Source organism: Carlito syrichta, unplaced genomic scaffold (genome assembly GCF_000164805.1).
Source record: "Carlito syrichta isolate Samal-C Ts95f unplaced genomic scaffold, Tarsius_syrichta-2.0.1 Scaffold302384, whole genome shotgun sequence".
Taxonomy (NCBI): domain Eukaryota; kingdom Metazoa; phylum Chordata; class Mammalia; order Primates; family Tarsiidae; genus Carlito; species Carlito syrichta.
The window spans coordinates 17,347-45,157 of record NW_007246480.1 but is presented as its reverse complement, the minus strand read 5'-3'; the positions used below and the strand labels follow the sequence as shown (position 1 = coordinate 45,157).

Sequence of the window (27,811 nt, the reverse complement as noted above, 5' to 3'; positions counted from 1 at the left end):
AGAGAGTAGGCTGCTCCAAAGGCAGAACAGTCTGGGCGAGTCTATAGGAAGAACAGTAGTCATATTGCCAGAGTTTTACTTTTATACTTTTCTTTCCTGATTATGTGTTAAGCAGGCAGTGTAATATTGGATTTTTTGGGAAAGAGGTGGAAATTTCTAGAGAATTGGCGTCAACCTAGTCTATTACTATAAATTTGCAGGGTTGGAACTGTCCTGGCACTGGGAAGATGTGTTATTTAGCATGCTAATGTATTATAATGAGCATGTAATGAGGGGCAAGGTTGGGTAGTCGGCAGATTAGTTGTCATTTAGTTCTAGCTGACTCTGGCTGATTCTCAGTCACATTCTGTTTTTTTCTTGTGGGATCTCAGAAAACCAGGGTATTTAGCTGTCTAGAGACATTGTTTCAGCTACTGGTCTTGAAAAGTGAGCCTTGTTTGTCCTAGGAAATTAGTCTGCCGAACTTCTACCCCAGGATTACCTGGCAAAAGGACCAGCAAATGTAAGGACCTTGAGTCAAGAATCTGCCTGTTAAGTTCAAGGGACAACCACAAGGCCAGTAGAGCTGTGTACGTAAATGTTAGTCTCCTCCCCTCCACTGATTGTTTTCCTCCTTTTCTATTTTTGAGCTGCTACTATGTGCCAGGCATTGTGATAAGTGTTGGGATTAAAATGGTGAGCAAAACCAGACTTAGCTCCTGCCTTCATGAAGCTTATTACCTAGTAGATAAGGCAGGCATTAAGTAGAGGATCATACAAATACGTGTAAAATAATAGCTGTGAGAAGAATATGATGCCCTGAGACCAGGTAGTGGACTTAGCCCGAGAGTTCAAGCTGAGTCATAAAGAAAGGACAGGGATTAATTAGACAGGGCAGTGAGGGGCAAAATAAGGATGAGGACAGCATACGGTCTTGTGGCTGGAGAGCAGATAGATAGTCTGAGAAATGCAAAAGGGTCAGTGTGGATGAAGTGAGGTGGTGATTACATGTTCAGTTTGTTTGTTCCTTGCTTTTAATCATAGTCATTAAAAATTAATTTCGCATAGGTACATTAAAAAATTGGAAATAGAACTTTTTTGACTTATTGTTTTTGAAAGATATAAAACTTACAGAAAAGATAAGAATAGGACCCTGATTCCTGTGTGCCTTTTACTTAGATTCACCAATTATTAAAATTTTGACAAATTTTCATGTCATTCTTTTTGTATTTATGTTTATACTCTCAGATGCTCATAAATATATACAAAAACTTATAAATATACACACATATTGTCCACATACATATATATTATTCTGTATGAATTATTTACTAGTAAATAGCAGAAATCTTGAACCTTTATTTCTAAATACTTAAACTTGTATCTTTTATCTAATGCTGCTCTCTTACATAATCATAGTACACTTAAGTTCAGGAAATTTAACATTTATGGTATTCTATTATTCCACATACTGTCTACAGTCAGATCTCGCCAGTTGTCTAATTATGTCCCTTATAACAATTTTCCCCCAATCTAAGATTATGAATTACGCTTAGTTGGCATCTGGCATCTACTTCGTCTCCTTTAATGTGGATCAGCCTTTTTGTCTTTCACAGCTAACATTTTCAGGAGTCACTCATTTTGTGGCATGTCCCTTAATATGGGTGTGTGTGTGTGTGTGTGTGTGTGTGTGTGTGTTGGAGTCTCACTCCATGACACGCTGGGCTCTGGCGATCCTTCCGCCTCAGCCTTCCAAGTAGCCAAAACTACAGGTACGAGCTACCATGCCCGGCTAATTTTTGATTTATTGTAGAGACGAAGTCTTGCCAAGTTGCTCTGGCTGGTCTTGAACTTACTAGCTCAGGCAGTCAGTCCTCTTTCTTTAGCCTCCCAAAGTTGGGATTACAGAGCCACCGAGCCAGGCCTAATATGGGTTTTATTGCTTCCTTATGCGTATTAAGCAATTTTGACAGAAATAACTTATAAATGATGTTTTATCCTTTGTGTGTATTATATTGAGAGTGACTTGATATCATTTTTCTCCACTATTAATGATGCCAGTTTTTTATTGATAAAGATCAGTTAATTAAATCTATCAGATTTTGTCAATATTAAAGTAGCTTCATTTTTTTTTGTAATTAATAAGTAATCTGTAGGGAGATGTTTTGTGACTGTGTATTATCATGTTTTTAAGAAACTTTCACACACCAGTTTTAGTATCTATTGATGATTCTTTCTTGAATCCATTATTACTATATGAGTTAGAAAAATGATGATTTTTAAAAACTGTACCGAGCCTTTTCCATTATTTGGTAGATTTCTACTTAAAATTTTTTTTTTTTAAATTTTAAAGATGTGGGGTACAATTCAGGATTAGGTATACAAGTTGCCATCATACAGATAAAGTTTGGGCCTACCTTTGGTCCCCACTTGGCCTGGTTTGAGATCAAGTACTCTTATTGATGTTGTGTCCCGCCCCCACCCCCACCCCAACAGTATCTCACTACTGCCAATCCCTTTCTTATTGTTTTATGGTAAATGATCAGGGTCCGCTTATAAGTGAGCACATGTGGTACTCTGTTCTTTGTTTCTATGAAAGATACCTGAATATGATAGAGTCTAAATCCATCTAAGTTGCTGCAAAGTCCATATATTTGTCCTTCTTTATGGTTGTACAATATTCCATTGTATATATGGACCACATTTTTTTAATCCAGTCCAGTTTTGATGGTCAGCACAGTTGGTTCCATGATTTTGCTATTGTGAGTAGTGCTGCAGGTATCTTTTTTGTAGAATGATCTGAGTTCCTCCGGTTATATTCCCAGTAGGGGATTGTTGGATCATATGGAAAGTCTATGTCTAGTTCTTTTAGAAATCGTCACACTGTTTTCGAAAGAGGTTGCATTACTTTGCAGTCCCACCAGCAGTATAAAACCATTCCTTTTTCTCTGCATCTTCACCAGCATCTGTTGTTTGTTTTATTAATTGATGGCCATTCTTGGTGTTAGGTGGTATATCAATGTGGTTTTGATTTACATTTCTCTGATAATTAGTGAAGCTGAGCACTTTTTCATGTCTGTTGGTGCCTGTATATCTTCTTTTGAGAAGTGTTCATGTCTTTTGTCCACTTTGAAATGGGGCTGTTTGGTTTTTTCCTTTCAGCACGTTTGAGTTCCTTGTAGAGCTTGGATGTTAGGCCTCAGTCAGATACACAGTTGGCAAATATTTTTTCTCATTCTGTGGACCGTCTCCCTACACTCTTGATGGTTTCTTTTACTTTGTAGAAGCTATTCAGTTGTGTATCTTATCTCTTATGACATGGGCACTTGGGGTTTTGATCAGGAATTGGTTGCCAGTTCCAATTAACATAAGGGTGCCTCCTGTATTTTCTAAGGTTCTTATAGTTGAGGTTTTATGATTAGGTCTTTGATCCATTTAGAGTTGATTTTTGTATATGGTGATAGGTAGGGATCCTGTTTCAATCTTCTTTTTTTTTTTGAGTTGGAGTCTCACTCTGTCACCCAGACTGGAGTTCAGTGGCTGCTCCTGGCCACCACAGCCTCAACCAGCTGGGGCTCCGGTGATCCTTCCACTTCAGCCTTCTAAGTAGCTGGAACTACAGGTGCGCGCTACCACACCTGGCTAATTTTTTGATTTATTGTAGAGATGAGGTCTCACCAAGTTGCCCAGGCGGGTCTTGAACCTGCGGGCTCAGGCAATCCACTCACCTCACTCCCCAGGCGTGGGATTACAGGCTGAGCTAACAAGCCCGGTTCTGTTTCAGTCTTCTGCATGTGGTCAGCCAGAAGTCTTGGGGAACAAAATAAATGTGCAAAAGACAGTTGCATTCTTATACACCAACAACAAGCAGGCAAAAAACCAAATAAAAAGTACAATCCCATTCACAATAGCCACAAAAAAATAAATAAATAAAATACCTCGGCATCTTCCTAACCAGAGAAGTGAAAGACCTTTACAACAATGAAAACTACAAAACACTGCTCAAAGAAATTCAAGAAGACATAAATAAATGGAAAAATAATCCATGCTTATAGATAGGAAGAATCAACATTATTAAGATGTCTATCCTATCAAAGGCAATCTACTGATTCAACACAATACCCATTAAGTTACCATCATTCTTCTCAGACCTGGAAATGACAACAGAAATGCATATGGAAACATAAACAACCACAAATAACTAAAACAATCTTTAGGAAAAGGAATGAAGTGGAAGGTATCACACTTCCAGACTCTACACTTTACTATAATCAAAACAGCCTGGTATTGGTATAAGAACAGGCTTATGGACCAGTGGAACAGGATAGGGATTCCAGAAACAAAACCTCAATTTCTCAACCAACTCATCTTTGACAGAGCCTCTACCAACAACCACTGGGAGAGAACCTATTCGGTAGATTTCTACTTTTAAGAGCTTTGTATTTCACCTTAATTGATTAATTGCTTAATTTTTAGCATGGACCAAAAAAGGAAAATTCTTTTTAAAATTTAATAGTTTATAACCAAATTTAGTCATTATTTGTTTTGCTGCTTAAATTGTCCCAGAATTGGCCAATGGGAGACCCTTTTGACTGACTCCTGTGTCTTTTTGACATGTATCTGTTACTTTTGAGTACTTCTTACTTTTTGGCACAAGATGTTCCTAACCTAACTCTTTCATTTTCTGCTCTAGGTCTAGAATCAGCCATTTTTTGTAGAGTCTTGAATTCATTTATTTGGGTATGGTATTTAGAAACCAAGATATCTGTGTTTTAGGTATACTCATTGCTACTGGGGTGTTATTGCTTCTATGCTTTTTCAGCAGATAGAACTAGGAATTATATTTTTCCTGGTTTGTTTTTATATCTCTAATTTTAGTGTAACAAAATAGTATTTTTCTTATCTTCTTTTAGTCAGTATTGTATATCCCTTTTCCATGGAAGCTAGTCTTCTGATTCTATTTCATTTCATGCTCTTTCAGCCAATTCAGAATATATTAAGTAAGTTGGTAGAAAAAAGAGTAACAATGAACTCTATTCAATGAGAAGAGTTGGCCAAGTCCTTTGTTTGCAAAAATTGCACAAAGATGAACACACCAGTGTAGCTCAGGGCCCTTGTTCATCCAGTAAGGAACATTTAGGAATGTTGAAAGCAAATTCATCAGAGATGAGCATCTCTCTGAGGGATGACTTTTAGACTTTAATGCTATGAGTAATACCAAAAACACAAGAACCATAGAAGGTATTGACTAGAGAATGGCATGATAAAGTAATATTTTAAGAATACAAATATATAGTTATATAAATCCAAGGACAAGACTCTGGAGATCAGGAGACCAATTAGGAGGCTCTTGTAAATCCAGGCATGAGATAATAATGGTCTGGATTACTGTGATAGCAGTCAGAACAGAAAGGAAGGAACAGATTTGAGAAGTGCTCCAAGGAAAAGTTGGTGATACTGGTTGTCTGATGAAACATGGTGAATAAAAAAAATGTCAGAATTAAAGCAATGTTCTAGATGATTTGAAATGCCTGGAGAATAGTTTTGTCATTGCTACTTAGCTACTAAATATATGTATACATATATATATATGGAAAGGGAACCTGTTTTATTAGGTTGCATGGAGAAGGGGTCAGGGCAGGGAGATTTACTTTGAAACAATGTAGAATTCAAGTAGAAATATTTATGTTCTCCAGGATACTGCATTATTACTTAGAAACAAACAGTAGTATCTGACAATCTTTTATAGCAGGGATTATATCTTTATCTTTTTTCCTCCATTATTCTGCCTAATATCAATTTCCCAAATCAGCAGTAAGAATATAGATGAAAAGTTGTATGTGATTGCACATGAGAATTTAGGGAAAATCCTGAATTATCTAAAAAAATCATAGCACTTGTTTCTATACTAAAGAAAGAAAGAAAGCAAATCTATTAAAAGATTGCTCAAAGGAGATAGACTTTTAAAATTCAGAGTTATGAACTGGTCCTAACTAGTTTCAAATGTAAATGATTTGTATTACAAAAGTTAATTTTTAGGAATATCTGGAAGATGGCAGCAGAACCAGTCAGACTATGCAAGTCCCTGTGTGAGTGAGTGTGTTGACAAATTTGCGTACGTGTCTGTGTGTAAGTGGGTATGTGAGTGGTTGACTGAGTGAGGACTTGGGAGCAAGTGGCCAGGGCTCTTCTGTGAAGCTGCTGATGCTACAAATGATCTTCTTAGACCATAGTGCTAGGAACCCTAGGTGCAGAAGCTGAACACCATTTTATTTATTTATTTTTTCATTTTCTTTTTTTTTATTATAAAGATGTGGGGTACAATTCAGGGTTACATATACAAACGTTGATTATGCAGGTACCCTTGTTGATGAGGTGTGCCCTTCCTTCCCCTAGCAGTTTCCCTCAACTACCAATCCCACCTCTCCTCCCCTGGCAGTTTCACACTACTGCCAATCCATTTAGTATAGTATTATGATAATTTGAACACCATTTTCTAAAATCAACAAAGTTCTTCCTGGGAAGGAGCTATTGGGAGTGACTGCTGGCACCAGGCTCTGCTCCACCACTGCAATGCCAGGCCAATGCCACAGAGAGAGCACAGCGAGGGAGCCAGAGACAGAGTCCCACTGGAGAAGATGAAACAGGAACCCTGCCACCATCTTGAATACTGGGCAGGGAAGTGCTCTGATGTGTTCACCATGGAGCAGCAGACCTGCTCCCTGTGGCCGGAGGGTTAACTCCTCTAGTGTTGATTGTGACTTAGAGGGACTATCCCGAAAGCACAAACTTTGGAGGGACAGGATGAGTGCGGAGTGTCAGACACCCCACCCCCTATCCAGACCAAGCCTCAGTATAACAGATGTGATCAGAAAAGGATAACGAAGACTCCCAGGAGATCAGCGGTGAGTCCTGGGCTGAACCAATTCTTTCCTGCCCAGCAATCCCCTGAATGTCAGACCCACATGACTGGAACACTGCTGAGAGGGAAGAATCCAGGTGAGGCCTGGATGGCAGCCCCAATAGAAGGACTCAACTCTAGGATTAGCCTGGCTGGGTTGCCTGCCACCAGCCTCCTGGGTAGGAGACAATCTTGTAGCTCCCCATTGGAGGGGATTCCTCCGGCCATATGAAAGCAGGAGGGGAGGACTGACTCCACCTACCTCACAACCTCTTCTTCCACCCATGAGCTGGGGAGATTGTGAAGGGTCCCGCAGCTGGCTGGAGACAGTAGTTGGGCATAACCTGTGAGAAGCTGAGAGGAATAATTACAGAACCTTCCAAAAGAGGGCACTTAGTGCCCAGAGATTTAAAAAAAGTTTTTTTCTTCATTTTTTGTTTTCTCTCTGTGTGGGTATGTGTGTGTGTTTGTTTTTCTTTTTTGAGTTGGAGTCTCACTCTGTCACCCAGACTGGAGTGCAGTAGCTGCTTCCAGCCACTGCAGCCTCGACCTGCTGGGCTCTGGTGATACTTCCGCCTCAACCTTCCAAGTAGCCGGAATTACAGGCATGCGCTACCACGCCCAGCTAATTTTTTGATTTATTGTAGAGATGAGGTCTCGCTGCCCAGGTAGGTCTCAAACCCATGGGCTTGGGCAATCCACTCACCTCAGCCTCCCAATTCCTCAGCGGAATTACAGGCTGAGCCACTGAGACTGGCTGTTTTTCATTATTTTGTTGAGTGTGTGTGTGTGTGTGTGTGTGTGTGTGTGTGTGTGTGTGTGTGTGTTCGATTTGCAGTCTACCTCTTTTTTTCTTCTTTCATGTTTTGTTTTCTGTTTCTGTGTATTTGAGTGTTTGAATGTTTATCTTTTTTGTACTTTGTTTGGTGTAGTGTGTGTGTGTGTGTGTGTGTGTGTATGTGTATGTGTTATGGTTTGATTTGCATTCTCCCTCCCTTTTTTCCTTCTTTCATTTTTTGATGAGTGTGTTCAGTTTTCCCTCTTTTTTTGTCTTTTGCTCTTGTATTTGCTTTTGTTTTTCTGTGTTTTTAAAAAATCCTTTATTAATTTTGTCTATTATATTTCATTCTACTTTTCTCTGTTCTCCTCATTGCTATTACTTTATTGTGGACTTGGAGTACACACACGTACCCATTACATCATCCTATAAGGTGATGATATGGAATGGATCTCAGAGGACCCATGCCCCCCCAGTCGGTGAACATTGTGACTTACAAGTAGTTTCTGAATCCTAGCTCCCCACCTTTCACCTTATTTGACTCTCACAACTACAGGAAACAGCAAAGCTTCCTACTCCCAGCACAGTTTGAAAATAGGACAAATTTGGAGGCGCTGACCAGAGAAGAATAGAGGGCTGAGGAAACATCAGAGTGAAAGCCCCTCACACTACCACTGAATAATGGAATTAAAGAGAAAAGAATGAGATCTGTCACAGATGAGGGGAAATCAACAGAAGAAAACAAATAATTCCCAGTGTACCAAAGAGAGAGTACATGAAAAATTAGACCTCAGAGCACAAATAATGCAATCCACCAACAGATGTCCCCAGGATACAATAGAGATTAGGGAATGGATAGAAAGAGTGACTAAGACTCAAGAAAGACACGATGCAACAAACTTCATCCAGGAGATAAAAGACAAGATAACAAGCATGGAAAACAATTAATCAAGCAGAAAAATGAATCTCAGAGCTTGCAAACCACAACATGGAATTAACACTATCTGTTAAAAACATAGAAAGAAACTCAGAAAGAATGAACAAAGCCTCTAAGAGATGTGTGATTATATCAAGAGGCTGAACTTATACCTGATTGGTATCCCAGAAGCAGAAAGGGAAGTGGAGAACATCTTGGAATAAGTATTCCAGGAGGTTATCAAAGAAAATGTTCCCCATCTCACCAGAGATGCGACTATCCAAACACAAGAGATTCAGAGAACCCCTGCAAGATATCAAATGAGAAGATCAACTCCTAAATACATAGTAATTTGCCTACACAAAGTTGGTATAAAATAAAAAATTCTAAAGGCAGTGAGAGAGAAATGTCAGACTTATTGGCAGAAACAGTACAAACTAGAAGGGACTGGAGTTCAATTTTCAAAATTCTCAAAAGATAAGCCATTTCAATCAAGAGTTTCCTACCCAGCCAAGCTCAGCTTCATCAGCGATGGAGAATTAAAATCATTCCTAGACATTTAATTTCCAAGAGATTATGGTGCTTCCAGATGAGTTCTACATCAGATTCTCAAGAAGGTATTAAGCACAGGGAAAAAAAATGCACTTCGCAAAAGCACAAGAAAACACAGAGCCAACAGGGCATACAATGCATCTGAAAAATTATAAACACCTTTATCAATGCAAATGTTAAAAAGAAAACAAAACAACCTCATGACAGGGATAAAATTACACATTTCAATAAGCCTGAACATCAGTGGACTAAATGCACCTGAAATGTACCAGTGAGTAGACATGGGATGGCAAACTGGATAGTAGTGCCCAACCAAAAAATATGCTGCCTCCAGGAAACACATCTTACTATGAAGGACATCCAGAGACTTAAAGTTAGAGGATGGAACATAAACTTTCAGGCAAACAGAAAAGGCAATAGTTGCAATTTTTTTTTTTTTTGAGTCGGAGTCTCACTCTGTCGCCCAGACTGGAGTGCAGTGGCTGCTTCCGGCCACCGCAGCCTCGCTCTGCTGGGCTCCGGCGATCCTTCCGCCTCAGCCTTCCAAGTAGCTGGAATTACAGGCATGTGCTACCACGCCCAGCTGATTTTTTGATTTATTGTAGAGATGAGGTCTCGCTGCCCAGGCAGGTCTCGAACCCGCGGGCTCAGGCAATCCACTCACCTCAGCCTCCCAAAGGCGCGGGATTACAGGCTGAGCCACCGAGCCAGGCTGCAATTTTAGTATCAGACAAAACAACCTTCAAACTATCAAAAATTTAAAAAGATGTAGAAGAATACTACATAATGATAAAAAGTTCAATCCAATAACAAGAAATGTATGTACCCAACACAGGAGCATTAGGTTATATAAATTAACTACTATAAACTTTAAAAAGGTATTGACTCTAACATTATCATAACTGGGGATTTAAATACCCTACTAACAACCCTAGGTAGATGATCATGGAGAAAAAAGTCAGTGAGGAGATCTGGAACCTCAACTTGATGCTTGACCAAATGGACTTATATACCTGCAGAACACTCCACCCAACAGCCATGGAATACATATTCTAATCATCACCACATGAAACATACTCCAAGATTAACCACATCCTCGACCATAAATCTAGCATAAACAAATTTCATATGATTGAAATACTGCCATGCCCCTTCTCAGACCACAGGGGAATGAAAATAAATATTGTCACCAACAAGATCACCCCAAAACACACAAAGACATGGACACTAAACAGCATATTGCTGAAGAACTCCTGGGTCAACACAGAAATAAAAACCATAATTAAACTATTATTGGAAACAAAAAAACAAAGACATTTCTTACCAACACCTCTTGGATGCCATGAAAGAAGTGATAAGATGGGGAATTTATAGCTCTATGCACACACATCAAGAAAGTAGAAAGATCACGAGTTAACAGCCTAACAAATCACCCAAGAGAGCTGAAAAGGTAAGACCACCTAAACCCTAAATTCAGCAGAGGAATCCAGATTGCCAAAGGAAAAGCCCAAATATAGGACAGAGAAGACAAAAATGTCATAGGAAAAAAATCAACAAAACAAAAAGTTGGTTGTTTGAAAGGATAAAGAAGATTGATAGACTCCTAGCCAGAAGAAAAAGTCCAAATAAACACAGTCAGAAACACCAAAGATCAAGTCACAATTGACTCTGAATAAATACAAAAGATTATCAGAAATTATTATACATATCCGTATGAAAAAGTCTTGAAAACTTCAATGAAACGGATGAATTTCTTACTTCACACAATCTCCCAAGTGTGTAACAGGAAGAAACTGAGACCCTAGATAGCACAGTAACAATCCAGGAAATTAACTCCATCATGAAAATACTACCTACCAAAAAAAAAAAAAAAGCCCTGGACCAGAAGACTTTCCAGCTTAATTCTGTAAAACATACAAGAAGAAACTGATACCAATCTTATTGAAAGTATTCCAGGCAATCAAGATGGAACTCTCCCCAAACCATTTTATGAAGCTAACATCACACTGATACCCAAACCTGGTAAAGACCCAACAAAGAAAGAGAACTACAGTCCCTGAGAAACATTGATACAAAAATTCTCAACAAGATTCTAGCAAATCAGACCCAACAGCACATCTGAATAACCATCCATCATCACCATGTTGCCTTTCTGGGGATGCATGTCTGGTTCAACATCTGCAAGACCATAAATGTAATTCAGATGTAAAAACAAGAAGCAAATGATTAAATTGTTAGACTCAGAAAAAAGCTTTTGACAAAATCCATCCCTTCTTGGTAAAAACCCTTGAATACATTGGCATAGATGGAACATACCTCCAAATAGTAAGAGCCATTTACAGTAAACTCATAGCTAACATATTGCTAAATGAAAGGAAATCGGAACAAATCAAGAGTGCCCACTCTCACCCCTCCTGTTTTCAGAGTGTTGGAAGTCCTAGCTAGAGCAATCAGACAAGAGAAGGAAATCAGGGGTATCAAAATAGGAAGTTAGCCTTCTTTGCCAACAATATGATCCTATACCTTATAAACCTAAGATAATTTGTCAAAAACTTCTTTGCCCTAGTAAAGGACTTTGGTAAAGTCTCAGGGTACAAAATCAATGTGTAAAAGAGAGTCACTTTTTTATACACCAACAGCAGATAGAGAACAAAATAAAAAGCACAATCCCATTCACAAGAATCACACACAAAAAGTGAAATACCTTGGCATCTTCCTAACCAGAGAATTGAAATACCTTTGCAATGAAAACTACAAAACATTGCTCAAATAAATCAGACACAAGCAAATGGAAAAATAATTCGTGCTCATGGATTGGAAGAATCAACATTGTTAAGATGTCTATCCTACCCAAGGCAATCTACAGATTCAATGCAATACTCACGAAAATTACTAACATCATTGTTCTCAGACCTGGAAATGACAATACAGAAGTGCATATGGAAGCATAAAAGACCACAAATAGCCAAAACAACCCTCAACAAAAGAAGCAAAACAGATGGTATCACACTTCCAGACTTTAAACTTTTTTATTATAAGGCTACAATAATCAAAACAGCCTGATATTGGTATAAGAATAGGAATATAGACCAGGGGAAGAGGATGGAGATTCTGGAAACAAAACCTCAATTTCTTAACCAGCTTAACTTTAAAGCTTCCACCAACAACCACTGTGGAGAGGAGAATCTATTCAGTAAATGGTTCTGCAAAAATTGACTGATGACATGCATTAGAATGAAACAGAACCCCTACCTATCACCGTACACAAAAACCAACTCTAAATAGATCGAAGACCTAAATGTAAAACCTCAAACTATAAGAATCTTAGAAAATGCAGGAGTCGCCCTTCAGAAATTGGAATTTCTGACAACTAATTGATTCAGACAACCAATTCCTGACCAAAACCCCAGAAACTCATGCCATAAGAGATAAGATAGACAAGTGGGACCTTATCAAACTGAATAGCTTATGAAAAGCAAAACAAAACAAAACAAAAACCCCCAAACCAAACAAAGCAAAAATCAAAAAAAAAATCAAGGGAGTGGGGACACAGCTCACAGAATGGACAAAAATACTTTCCAATTGTATATCTGACAAAGAATGTGCTGAAAGGAAAAAAAAAATACAGTCTTATTAAAAAAGTGGGTAAAAGATATGAATAGACACTTCTGAAAAGACATACGAACAGCCAACAGGTAGAAAAAAATGCTCTGCCTCACTAATCATTTAAGAAATGCAAATCGAAACAACACTGAGATACCTCCTAACTCCCTGTATAGCCATCATTAATACCTCAAAAAGCAGATGCTGGTGAGTATACAGAGAAAAAGGAATGCTTCTACACTGTTGATGGGAGTGTAAATTATTGCAACCTCTGTGGAAAACAGTGGGTGATTTCTAAAATCTGAGAATTGACCTTCCATTTGACCCAGCAATCCTCCTTCTGGGAAAATACCTGGAGGAACTCAAATCATTTTACAAAAAAGATACCTGTGCATGCATGTTTATTGCAGTAATATTCACAATGGCCAAAACATGGAGCCAACAGTGCTGCCCTTCAAAACTGGACTGGATTAAAAAATGTGGTTTATATACATGATAGACTATTATGCAGCCTTAAAGAAGGACAAAATTATAGACTTTGCAGCAATTTGGATGTATTTTGAGTCTATCATACTCAGTTATCTATCAGAAACAAGGAACTGAGTACCATGTGTTCTCAGAAGTGGATCCTAAATATTTATCATAGTTCTACAAGACAGATTGACTGTAGTGGGACACTGCCAAGGGAAGGGGTGTGGCACATGACATCAATAAGAGTACCTGATCCCAAACCAGACAAAGTGAGGATTAATGGCAGGCCCAAACTTTACCCGTATGATGACCACTTATGTACCTGATCCTGAATTGTACCTCACATCTTTAAAATAAAAAAGCTAATTTTTATATGGTAATTGAAATTTGAATCTAATCTACTGAGAAAACAATAACATAAGTGATGATTATAGTTCCAGAAAATTCTACAGAAGTCTATTTTATTGTATTTTTTATTTTATTTTAAAGATGTGAGGTACAATTCAGGGTTAGGTATACAAATGTTCATTATGCAGGTACCCTTGTTAATGAGGTGTGCCCCCCCTTCCCCAGGCAGATTCCCACTACTGCCATTCTTCTTCCCCACCCCCCTCCTGGCCGTTTCCCACTACTATCAATCCTTTTCTTATAGTATTATGATAATTGTTCAAGGTCCACTTATGAGTGAGAACATGTGATACTCAGTTCTTTGTTTCTGTGAAAGATCACTGAGTATTATAGATTCTAAGTCCATTCAGGTTGTTGTGAAGTTTATGATTTTGTTCTTTATGGCTGCATAGTATTCCATCATGTATATGTACCACATTTTTAAAATCCAGTTCTCTTTTGATGGGCAGCATGGTTTCATGTTCTTGCTACTGTGAACAGTGTTGCAATAAACATATGTTTGCAGGTATCTTTTTTATCAAGTGATTTGAGTTCTTCTAGGTATATTCCCAGCAGGGGGATCGTGGAGTTATATGAGAGGTTGATTTTTAGATTTTTAGGAATCACCACATTGTTTTCTACAGAGGCTGTACTAGTTTACACTTCCATCAACAGTGTAGAAGTGTTCCCTTTTCGCCGCATCCTCTCCAGCATCTGTTGTTTTTTGAGTTATTGATGATGGCCATCCTGACTGGAGTTAGGTGGTATCTCAATGTATTTTTAATTTTCATTTCTTTGATGACTAGTGAGACCAAGCATTTTTTCATGTATCTGTTGGCTGCTCGTATGTCTTCTTTTGAGAACTATCTATTCATATCTTTTGCCCACTTTGTAATGGGGCTGTTTGTTTTTTTTCTTTTCAGCAAGTTGAGTTCCTTATAGATCCTAGCTGTTAGCCCTTTGTCAGACGTACAGTTGGCAGATATTTTTTTCCCAGTCTATGGGCTGCCTCCCTGCTCTCTTGATAGTTTCTTTGGCTTTGCAGAAGCTTGTCAGTTTGATGAGGTCCCAGTTGTGTATCTTATCTCATGGCATGGGCACTTGGGGTTTTCATCAGGAATTGGTTGCTAGTTACAATTTCCTTAAGGGTATCTCCTTCATTTTCTAAGGTTCTTATAGTTTGAGGTTTTACATGTAGGTCTTTGATCCATTTAGAGTTGATCTTTGTGTATGGTGTTAGGTAGGGATCTTGTTTTAATTTTCTGCATGTGGTCAGTCAGTTTTCCCAGCACCATTTACTGAATAGGTTCTCCTCTCCCCAGTCGGTGGTGGAGGCTTTGTTGAAGATGAGTTGGTTAAGAAATTGAGGATTTGCTTCTGGAATCTCTCTCCTGTTCCATTGATCTAACCAGTTCCATTGGTTCTTGTACCAGTACCAGGCTGTTTTTTACTATTGTAGCATTCTAATATAAAGTCTGGAAGTGTTATACATCCTGCTTTGTTTTTTTTGCTGAAGATTGTTTTGGCAATTTGTGGTCATTTATGTTTCCATATGATTTTCTGTATTGTTGTTTCCAGGTCTGAGAAGAATGCTGCTGGTAATTTAATGGGTATTGCATTAAATGTGTAGACTGCCTTGGGTAGGATGGACATCTAAACAATGTTGATTCTTCCAATCTATGAGCATGGAACAGAAGTCTATTTTAAATTCATAATGTGAATGAAAGTTTACAAGTTTGTGGTGAGAAATTAATGGAAACAGTGTTGTCTCTACATTGCTAATTTAACAAAGTTTAAATTAAATAAGAAGTATTTTATTAAAAAATTATTTTGAGCTAGTGTCTGTGGAAAAAACAGGTTTATTTAGAGGATTATGTTTAGGTAGATATTTGTAGGAATTTTTTTTAACATAATCAGCTGATTTTATACAGCACTTATGTCTTTTAGTTCACAAGTATATTATTAAGTGTTAGAGAACATCTAATACAACCATTTCTACATAACTAGGAAATAAGTTTCTAAGGAAAAAAGATTTTACGGACCCCATCTTTTACACCTACCCCAACAGTCTAACTCTAAAGAGGATAAAGCCAGTGACTTTCCTCACAAGAGCTCATGACTAATGTTGCTTTGCTATTGAAATCTGTATTTCTGATCTGTTATGAGCAATGAGACAAGATTCAAATATTCCCAAAGAAAGAAGCACAATGCACTGTGATCGCCTATTTAGCAACAGTGAGCACTGCATTCACAACTGTGTCATCCTAGGAATTAAATAAGGCCAGCCACATTCATGGGCATTTCCTCCACTGTATTACTGTAGAAAGTCTCAATGTCATGGAGAATCATCTTGTCTTCTTTAGTAACAAAGTTTATAGCCACAACTTTCCTCCCAAATCGACTTCCTCTACCAATTTCACTCTTTATTCAAATAGTGTGCTGTTTTGCTTGTGATTCCACATCCTAAATTACATCAAGGCTGTTTCTGAGTGCCATCTCGCCATCAACTGCCACTATTGACTCCTGTGAATATAGTTTTCACGATTGGTAGGTAGACCGTAGTTTATAACCAAAGACACTTGTTGCACATCAAACTCACAATCCAACAAGTCAGAGTGATCAGAACACTGCTTGATCCTGATCAGAATTCTCTCATGATAACATCTCTTTCCTTCTGGTCCATGTCGCCACGCAAAGCAGAAACTGTAAAGTCCCTGACATTCATTTTCTCAATGAGCCAGTCCACCTTGCACCTTATATTGAGGAAAATAACAGCCGGCATAATGGTCAGTGTCTTGTACAAGTTATAAAGTGTATCCAACTTCTATTCCTCTCTTTCAACATTAGTGTAAAACTGATTCCTTCAAGGGTCAATTCTTCCTTTTTCACCAGAATTCAAACTGGATCTCTCATAAATTTTTTGGTCACTTCTAACACTTCAGTTGGCATTGTGGCAGAAAGCAACACAACCTGAATACTTGTATTCAATTTTTGGAAAATCTCATAGATTTGGTCCTTAAACCCTTGGCTCAACATTTCATCTGCTTCATCCAAAACAAACATTTTGACCCATTTTGAAGAAAGATATCTTCTATTTAACATGTCAAGCACTCTCCCTGGTGTACCAACAACAATATGTGGTGCTTCAGCCTGTAATTTTTGCATTTCATTTTGAACATTTGTTCCACCAGTGCAGGCATGACAAGTTGTTCCCATATACTTTCCAAGTGCTAGAATTACCTTTTGGATCTTTAATACAAGGAATAATAGCTCTCTGCTGAATAGCTGAAGGTTTCTCAAAACCTTTGAGGCATAGATGCCCCAAAGAAGAGACTCTTTAAATTCATATCATCAAAGTTACCAACAATCTCATTCCAGTAGCTCTCGATGACACCATTGGGGTCTATTTCCTTTGGACCGCCATATTCTCTGTTATAATCCATGGAGCCACCAGACATGATCTGAAGAACCACTCAGCGTCCAACTGAAAAGCAGGAATTTTGAAAGTGGTATTTGAGTATTTGAACTTAAATAGCACTGATTACTTTTCTCTCTTTAAAAAATAAGTTAAAATATTTATCAAAGTTAAACATGCACTTGGTATAAAGAGTCCATTTCTATAAGGGTTGGTATATAAATCAGCAGTTCCCCGCACTCCACCTTCACTCTCAGTCTCCCCGTTTCTTGCTCCTCAGAAGCAACTACTCTCAATTCTTCACTGATTCTTTTGATATTTTCTTCAAGTGATTCATTCATTCATTCATTTAATGTTTATTCTATCACTAGTTCATAACATATGTATGATTCTGTACACTGGATATAGTAGTGAATGAAAATTTCTGCCCTTCTTTCGTCTTGTACCCACATAATGTGCATACTTTTTGTCCACCCTCTTCTTTCATCTTAATATAATTATGTTGTAATTTTGTTTAGATCCCCTTTTACCATATATGTTATATGACCACTTAAGTGCTGTTGACAGCATTTCTTTTCTCAACTGTTTTTTTCCCCTAGAGACAATTGTTGTTTGCTTAGATTTCTATTACTGATTCTCTCCAAAGTATTCCTCAGTTATATAAATTTCCTCTTAATATTTTTTTTTAAAGCAAAAGCTTGTAGATATTTGTCTTCAATTTTGTTGAGTGGGGTTTTTCAGTCTGGAAGCACATATTCTTTTATTATTGGAATTCTTCTTGATTTAAAAATGTATGTATTTTAACAAGTTTTCTCTTTTTGGAATTCCTACTAATTTAATGTTAAACTTCCCTTTCTACAAAACTCTCTCACCCCCTTTTTTTGTCTCTTTGTTTTATTTTTATTTATTTATTTATTTGTTTATTTATTTGAATTGGAGTCTCACTCTGTCGCCCAGACTGGAGTGCAGTGGCCGCTCCCGGCCACAGCAGCCTCGCCCTGCTGGGCTCCGGTGATCCTTCCGCCTCAGCCTTCCGAGTAGCCGGAATTACAGGCATGTGCTACCACTCCCGGCTGATTTTTTGATTTATTGTAGAGATGAGGTCTCACCAAGTTGCCCAGGCGGGTCTTGAACCCGTGGGCTCAGGCAATCCACTCACCTCAGCCTCCCAGAGCGCTGGATTACAGGCTGAGCCACCAAGCCCAGCTTGTTTTATTTTCTAACCTCACTTTCTGCTTAACTTATAGACTTTATTTTTCAAATCAGTTTTACGTTCACAGCAAAATTGAGCAGAAAGTACAGAGTTCCTATATACATCTTGCCCCTGTACATATAGACCCTTTTCTATTAATATTTGCTACAGTTGATGAACTTAACGTGGATACATCATTGTCACCCAAAGTGTATAGTTTACATTGGGATTCACTTTTGATGTTGTATGTTCTGTGAATTTTGACAAATGCCTAATAACATATATTTGACCATTATGTTTTCCTATAATATCACTTCCCTAAATATTCTCTGTTCTCCACCTGTTAATTTCTCCTTCCCTTCATCCTCTGGGAACCCCTGATGTTTTTACTGTCTCCATAGTTTTGCCTTTTCCAGAATGTCATATAGTGGATTTATACAATATGTTACCTTTTCAGATTTGCTCCTTTCACTTAGTAATTTAAGGTTCCTCCATGTTTTTTCATGACTTGATAATTTCTTTTTAAGTGCCGAATGATATTCCATTGTATGGATGTGCCAGTTTATCCACTCACCTTATTTTGCTTTTCTTTCAACCCTTATTCAATATGATACTCAAGTTTAATAGTTTTTGAATTTAATAGTTGTTGTGATTTCTGCCATCATTTTATTTCCAAGAGTTCTTTTTTGTTTTCTCCTTTCAAAATGTCATCTTGTTTTTGCTTCAAGATGTAGTATTTTTCATCATACACACACACACACACATATGTATATGACATATTATTTCAATAGCTTTAGGGAATACAAATCGTTTTTGATGTAGGCCTTACATGCTTACCACCCCCACCTGTGCACATTGTACTCAATAGGTAATTTTTCGTCTCTCCACGGCTTCCTTCCTCTACCTTCTGAGTTTCCATTGTCCATTATATCATTCTCTATGTCTTTGAAGAGCATTTAGTTCCCTCTTATAAGTGAGAACACGCAGTGCTTGATTTTGTTTTTCTGTGTTCTCTTAGGATGTAAATTGTTGCAAATATGTTATTTCATTCTTTTTGATAGGTGAATAGTATTCTATTGCATATATACTGCATTTCCATTACCCTCTGATCAGTTGATGGGCATTTATTTTGATTCCACATCATTACAATTGTGAATTGTCTTATGATGAACATGCAAGAACAGGTGTATTTTTTATATAATGATCTCTGTTTCTTTGGGTACATACTTAGCAGTAGGGTTGCTAGATCCAATGGTAGATCTACTTTCAGTTCTTTGAGCAATTTCTGTACCAATTCCATAGAGGTTGTAGTAATTTACACTCCCACCACTAGTGTGTAAATGTTCCCTTCACATCTGTGGAGGAAATTTAGTTAGCAGTCTATCAGTTTTGTTGACCTTTTCAAAGAACAAACTTTTTGTTTCATTGATTCTTTGTATTGTGTTTTTAAATTTCAATTTCATTTAGTTCTGCTCTAATTTTTGCTATTTCTTTTATTTTCCTAGTTTTGCATTTGGCTCCTGTTTTTTAGTTCCTTGAGGTGTGATGTTAGGTTCTCAGTATGCAGTCTTTCAGTCTTATTGGTGTAGGCCTTAGGCACTATAAGTTTTCCTCTGAACACAGCTTTGGCTGTGTCCCAGCGGTTTTGATGACTTGTTTTATTGTTGTCATTTGTTTTGAGGAATTTTAAAGTTTCCATCTTGATTTTATTGTTGACCCAGGGATCATTCAGGAGCAGATTGGTTAACTTTCATGTTTTTGTTTGGTTTTGTGAGTTCTTGGAGTTAATTTCTAGTTTTATTCCACTATGGTCTGAGAAGGTGACTGATATGATTTTGATTTTTTTTAATGTATTGAGACTTGATTTGTGGCCTAGCATATGGTCTGTCCTGAATAATGTTCCCTGTACTGATGAGAAAAATATATATTCTGTAGCTTTGGAATGGAATGTTCTGTAGATGTTTGTTAGTTTCATTTGCTCTAGGGTCCAGTTCAGCTTCAATTGTTCTTTGTTGACTTTCTGCCTTGATGATCTATCTATTGCTGTCAATGAAGTGTTGAAGCCTCCCACTATTATTGTATTGCTATCTATCTCTAATTTTAAGTCTAGTATAATTTGTTTTATAAAGTTAAGTGCTCTAGTGTTTTATGTATATTATATATAGTACATATATTTAAAATTGTTATATTTTTTTATTGAGTCAATCCCTTTATCATAATACCCATCTTTGTCTTTTTTCATTGTAATTGATTTAAAATCTTTCTTATCTGATATGAGAATGACTACTCCTGCTCATTTTTGGTTTTCATTTGCATGAAATATTTTTCTCCGCTCCTTTACCCTGAGTCTATAGGAGTCTTTGTGTGTGGAGTGGGTCTCTTGGAGACAGCAGATATTGAAGTTGTTTTTTAAAATATGCATTCTGCCAATCTCTATCTTTTTAGTGGGGCATCGAGACCATTTAGGTTCAGAATTAATTATGCTATATAAGATAGTATTTCATTCATCATACTGGTTGTTATCTGCTTGCTTTTGTTTATTTTTCTATTGTATTTGTGTTCCATAAATCATGTGCACTTTATGATTTCTGGTGTTTTTCTACTGGCATATTCTGACCTTTTATTTTAGTATTTAGAACTCTTTGAGTATATCTTAATGGTCTGGTCTAATGGTGATAAATTCCCTAAGCATTTGCTTGTCTGAAAAAGACTTCATGTCTCCATAATTTATGAAACTTAGTTTTGTGGGATACAAAATCCTGTTATTCTGTTTGAAGAGACTGAAGGTCGGGCCCCGATCCCTTCTGGCTTCTAGGGTTTCTTCTGAGAAGTTTACTGTTAGTCTGGTATGTTTACCTTTTGTCTCACTGGTCTTAAAATTCTTTTCTTCGCATTAACTTTGCATAGCCAGATGATTATATGCCTTGGGGAATGACATTTTTGCAGTGAATCTTCTGGCAGTTCGTTCAGCTTCTTGTATCTGGTTGTTTAAATCTCTGGCAAGGCTATGCAATTTTCCTTAATTATTCCCTCAAATAGGTTTTCCAAACCTGTTGCTTTCTCTTCTTTCTCAGGTATATTTATGAATCTTAGGTGTGGATCTTTTATATAATCCCACATTTCTTGGAGACTTTCTTCTGCTTTTTGATTATTTTTTCTTTTATTGTTATCTATTAGATTAATTCAAAAGCCTTGTCCTCAAGCTCTGAGATCCTTTCTTCTGCTTATTCTATTCTGCTTTTAGAACGAACGTCCTACTGTATTTTGTACTTCCCTAAATGATTTTTTTCTTCTCCAGAATTTCAGCTTGGAGAATTTTTCATTCATGTCCTTAATAGTTTTTTTTTTTCTTCATGGTGGTTTTTAGTTTTCTCATTGATCAGTTTTATAATCTACCATTTGAATTCTATGTCTGGAATTTCAGGTATTTCATTTTGTTTAGGGTTTGTTGCTGAAGAGTTAGTGTGGTCTTTTGGTGGTGTTGGAGAACTGTTTTTTTGTGTATTTTTAGAATTGTTTTTCTGATTCCTTCTAATTTGGCTAGTTGATTTCTTCTTATTTGAGGTTCCAGGGGGCTGACGTAGGCACTGCAGGGTTTCTCTGGTTGCATGTATCCTTGGTGTGGCAAGTTTCTTAGTTGCCAGCTGTGGCAGTCCTGTGTAGGAACCTACACTGGCTCATGGCATTCTGATTAGCCAGAATGTCTTGGAAAGTGCTAGGTTCTGGGATTGGGCTTTCCCCAAAGCTGAGGCATGCTTTGGAGAATGCCGTGGGTAATGTTGTTGACTTCTGGCCAGGAGGTGGCACTTGTGGGAGAAAGCCAGCTGCAGTGGTGACTTTGGCATTTCTTCTTTGCTAGTGTTGCTCCAAGGAAGTGCCCAGCCAACCTAGGCAGAGGGTGGGGCTTAAGGGATTACCCAAGTTCTCTGTTTTGAGCCTTTGAGAGGAGTGCGAGAGGAAAGGTGCTGGAACACTCTGCAGATGTGTACTCTTGGCTATCCAAAGGGGGATTAAGAGGGAGTCTCAAGCCACTGGGGTAACGCTGTTTTGCTGGAGAGAACAGCGGAGTTACACAGGCAGTGAGAGGCTGCTCTGCAGTGAGTCCCACCCAGCTCCCTGCCTTAGCCTCTTCCAGTTTGCCTTCCAAATGCAAAAGTGCAACAGTCCTCAAGGCCTCAGGTGTTCTCATATCAACCCTCCTGCGCCAGGAAATGTCTGCCTCTGAGGAGTTTGCCCTTGGGGCTGGTCCCCTCCCAGTCTGGCTAGAAAGCTGCTGCTCTGTCCCCAGGTGTTGAGTTCCAGGGATATGGTGGCTGGAGCCACTCAGGGCTTTCTCTTTTCCTGCAGCATTCCATGTGGCTTTCAGTGCCGCAAGACTATGAGTAAGGCAGTCTCTCCTGAGGGACTGGAGTCCTGCGAGGCTCAGGGCCCCCCAAATCCACAGCAGATGCACAGAACTCCTGAATTTTCCTCACTCATCTTCTCCACTGTGTCCAGAGGCTGCCAGTGGTCTGCTTTGGTTTAAGCAAAAGTCTGACTTGTTTCAGCCCAAGTCAATGGGTTTTTCTCTTCTTTGCACTATGTGGTTTTTATTACGTCTTTTAAGAGTCGTAGGGTGTGATGCTGGTCCTGTTCCTTTCTGGATGCTTAAGAAACTCTATCTTGGTTTACTTCATAGGAGAAACACTCTAACTGCCTCACGCTGGCCATCTTCCAGCTACGCTTTTTTCTAAAAGTAGTTTTATTCTGTGTAATTCTTTCTTAAGTAAGTTTCTCTTTCCCCTAACACACTACATTACATTATCTGAGGTACCATAACATGGCTACAGCTGCCTTTTACTGCACATGGGTCTGCATAAGACTGCAGAAATCCCTCTAACTTCCCCTATCTAGTCAGTGAAACATACCAAAGGCAAGTAAAGTTCTTCCAAAAATATTAATCATATTTTGTTGAGATTTCTTCTCCTTGCATAATCTGTTTCTTCCAAGTTCCTTGTTTTTGTTAGTTTTATTTGGGAAGGAATTTCTTCTATTAGAGACAGTCCTTATGACAATTCTTAGACATTCACTTATATTTAAATAGAGCACTAAAATGACTATTAGGTACGCAAGGATGGGCTTGTTAACCTGATCTGGCTGGGACATTTGGTTAGGGAATCTGATGTTGAAATCTTTATGATATACATTTTGGGTAGACAGTTTACTCAGAAAATAATCTTCTTTCCTCCTGCAGGAATGCTATAAAGTCAAGCTGCCAATTTGTTGGGTGACTAGTAGGAATGTTTTCAGTAAAGTACTTTTGCCCACAATTGTACTGTTTGGTGCAGACATTCTATTTTATCCTCTCTAGGGAATAAGGCTCCAACTTTTTGCCAAGACAGATAATTGCTCTCTTCCATCTCAGCAGAAATTAATTATTAGGAAAAATCTAAGTGAAGATACCCCAGAGAGGTAAGCACAGTAATGAAATGGCTGCAAAAATCAATTCACTGGCAGGTCTTTTCATCATCGCTTCCTGCTGGGCACATTGTTTTTCTAGTGGATAAAGGAAGAGTATGGCCTTTAGAAGGCTTTGGCTTGATACGGCACAGTGTGCAGCTTTCTACCTTCCTTAGGCCCTACTTTGTCTTCTAAACTTGTGCTCAGGATTTATAAAAACCAGGTTCTAGAGTGTCAGGGAGTAGTAGATGCCTTTTAGGCAAACACAAACCCCACCTTTAGCTTACTCCTTTGTACTGGCATTTTGTATTGCTTTTGACCTTTTGTAGTTTCTCTTATAGATCATTTAGTCACGATTTTAAAAAGTTTTTCTATTTTTTCTTGTAGTTGTAGGTATTCTGTACTAGAAGAGATTTTTATGTATTTCAAGTTGGCCATATTGTCCTGTTGGTGTGTCTGTTTTAAAATTATAGTGAATGGTATAAGTTCTTTCTGCATGTTATTTTACATTATTTTCAAGATCTTTTCAGGTACTGACAAAAAATTTTACTCATTCATTTGAACAGTTGGCTGTGTTCCTCTATGTTACTGTCACATTGTATTTACTGATGAATCTTTATACTGAAGCTTTTTGGTGTTACAAACACTTCTGCTTGAAATGAGGTGTCTGTGCACTGAGCATGAGGTTCATTAGGCCCCCTATTTAAGTAGTTATGTTATATATCTTCTTCTTGCATGTGGCTGTTAGAATTTATAGTTATGTAAATAGTGACAGAGAGTACCATTTTTTGATGTCTTTCTCCATATTAGACTTTGTAAAATGTAATAGAAAAAAGAAGAAATGGCATTTCATTTTAATTTTCCTGATAACTATAGTATTGAAATATTTTTAAAAAATGCTTATTTCACTCTTCCCTTCTTTTTAAAATAGAATAATTTTAAATAATACGGTAAACTGGAAACAATCTAAACGTACATCACCTGGAGCTTTGTTCTATGTAGTATTTGTATACAATACATGTACATCTACCCATGCTTTTTAATGACTGCACACCAATGAAATAGTGTGCAGTCATTAAAAAGCATGGGTAGATGTACATGTATTGACATGGAAAATGTTTAGGAAATATTGTTAATAAAGTACAACAGTGTTGTATAATTGCTAAGAATAAATGCTCTGGAGTCAGTCTATTTGGATTCACAACCCAAGTGAGTCTTTTTTGTTGAGTGACCTTAGGCAAATCATTTAATTTTTACTTTTACTTTAATATTTTAAATTGACAAAAAAACATATTTATGTACAATATGTTTTGAAAATGTATGTATTTTGAGATGACTAATTAACATGTATTTCCTCACATTCATATTATTTTTGTGGTATGAACACTTTGCATCTATTCTCTTACCAATTTTCAAGGATATAACACACTGTTACTAACTATAGTCACCATGTTGTACAACATATCTCTCCAAATTATTTCTCCTATCTAATTGAAATTTTGTATCCTTTGACTAACATCTACCCATGCCCTATCCCAGCACCTAGTAACTACCATTCTACTCTGTACTTATATAAATTCAACTTTTTTATGCTCCACATGTAAGTGATATCATGTGATATTTGTCTTTCAGTGCCTGGCTTATTTCACTTAACATAGTGTCCTCCAGATTCATCCATGTTGTTACAGATGACAGGATTTTCTTCTTTTTAAGACTGAATATTATTCCACTGTGTGTGGATATATATATATATATATATATATATATATATATATCACATTTTCTTGATCCATTTATCCATTGATGGACATGTATGTTGAATGCATATCTTAACTATTGTGAATAATGCTGCAGTGAACATGGAAGTGCAGATCTCTCTTCCATATATTTATTTTGTTTCCTTTGGAGATGTATGTGTATTGTGTATATATATATATATATATATATATATATAATATATATATAATATTGGGATTGCTGGATCAAATAGTAGTTCTATTTTTTAATTTTTTGAGAAACTTGCATACTGTTGTCTGTAATAGCTATAGTAATTTGCATTTCCACCAATAGTGTACAAGGGTTCCCATTTCTTCCCATCTTATTTAATACTTATCTTTCATTTTTTTGATAATAGCCATTCTAACAAGTGTGAAATGATAACTTATTCTGGTTTTAGTTTTCACTTCTCTGACTAGTGATATTGAGCACTTTTCATATATATAGACAATTTGTATCTTCTTTTGGAAAATGTTTATTTAGTTCTTTTGCCCATTAAATATTTAACAAATTCATTTTATTTTATTTTATTTATTAGAGACAGTCTCGTTATGTTGCTCTGGCTAGACTTGGACTCCTGGGCTCAGTCTGTCTTCCTACCTGTGAGTAACTGTCCAGACAGTGACTCTTTCCCCTTCTGTCTTCTTTCTGGCCTTTCCGCCAGGGAGCAGCCTCTGACTAAGGCTGGTCTCTGCAGGATATGCATATTCCCAGTAATGAGTCACAGCGTGCAGATAATTGAGCAGAGCTGAGAACCATGTGGACAGCACCCACAGTCATTGTGATTATAGCCACTGTGTAGCAAGTTCAATAATTAACCTGCTTGACTATAAAATTGCTTGCTATACAGGCCCAAGGTGTGAATTCTTTCTTCACCAACTGCCCATCACTAGTGCCTCTTGTAAGTTCAAATAAAACAATATCTTTCCCTGCTGGACATCTGGGTGACTTCTTTGGAATAGATAAAGAACCTTATGCACAAGCCCTCTGAGATTTGGGGTTGCTGCCTTACACTGCTTCAGCCTCCCAAGTAACTGACACTATAGGTTTGCCCCACTGCACTCAGCTCCTTTCCCATGTTTTAAATGGGATTGTTTCCTTACTATTGAGCTGTTTGTGTTCTTTATATCTTTTGGATAGTAATCCTTTTCCGGCTATATTATTTATATATATTTTCTCCCATTCCATAGGCTAGCTCCTCATTGTATTGATTGTTTTTTTGACAGTGTAGATGCTTTTTAGTTTGACATAATCCCTTTTGTCTGTTTTTGCTTTTGATGTGTTTGTTTTTGGGTTTACGTCCAAAAAAATCATTGCCCAGACCAATGTCGTGGAAATTTTTCTTCTTGTACTTTTACAGTTTCAGGTCTTATATCTAAGTCGTCAATCCATTTTAAGTTGATTTTTGTATATGGGATGAAATAAGGGTCTAAATTCATTCTTCTGCATGTGAATATCCAGCTGTCCCAACATTATTCATTGAGGAGACTGTTCTTTCCCCATTATGTATCTTTAGCATCTTTTTTGATAATCAGTTGACTCTAGATGCATAGATTGATTTCTGGGCTCTCTATTCTGTTCCTTTGGTCTTTGTATCTCTATTTATGCCAGTACCAAGATATTTTGATTACTATAGTTTTATAATATAATTTGAAGTCAGGTAATGTGATGCTTCCAGCTTTGTTCTTTTTTGATGGGGGCTTGGGTCTCACTCTGTCACTCAGGCTGGAGTGCAGTGGCATGATTATTGCTCACTGGCATGATCATTGTTCACTGCAACCTCCAATTCCTGGGCTCAAGCCATCTTCCTGTACCAGCCTTCCAAAGAGTAACTGGGATTACAGGTATGTGCCACCACACCTGGCTAATTAAAAAAAAATTTTTTTTAATCAATATTTTTTATTATGATATTGTGGGGTACAGTTAAGGGTTTAGGTATACAAGTAATGCTTCGTTCAGGTACCCTTGTTGATAAGAGTGTCTCCCTGTCCCTAGACAGATATTTACTACCGTTAATCACATTTCCCTTCCCCTCCCCCTCCCATAGTTTCCCACCACTGTCAGTCATTTTCTTATAGTATTATGTTGGATGTTCAAGGTCCACTATATGAGTGAGAACATGTGATACTCAGATCTGTGTTTCTGTGAGAGGTCAGTCAGTATTATAGACTCTAGTTCCATCCAGGTTGCTGCAAAATTCATGATTTTGTTCTTTTTTATGGCTACATAGTATTCCATCGTGTATATGTACCACATTTTTTTTAATCCAGTCCTCTTTTGATGGACAGCATGGTTGGCTCCAGGTTCTTGCTATTGTGAACAATGCTGCGATAAACATTCGTGTGCAGGTATCTTTTTTATAGAGTGATTTGAGTTCTTCAGGGTATATTCCCAGTAGGGGA

General features: G+C 37.6%; 1 protein-coding gene and 1 pseudogene across 3 annotated transcripts in view; one reads left to right on the top strand and one right to left on the bottom strand.

Moving 5' to 3' along the window:
• LOC103258832 (PCNA-interacting partner-like) overlaps window positions 1–27,811 on the top strand; it is a 44,549-nt gene that overhangs the window by 2,540 nt on the left and 14,198 nt on the right. The window lies entirely within an intron of this gene.
• Window positions 15,859–17,045, bottom strand: LOC103258824 (annotated as a pseudogene). Its single transcript, XR_504202.2, has 2 exons — window positions 16,102–17,045; window positions 15,859–16,006 (listed from the first exon to the last, which is right to left on the bottom strand). The product of XR_504202.2 is annotated as a eukaryotic initiation factor 4A-II-like (transcript).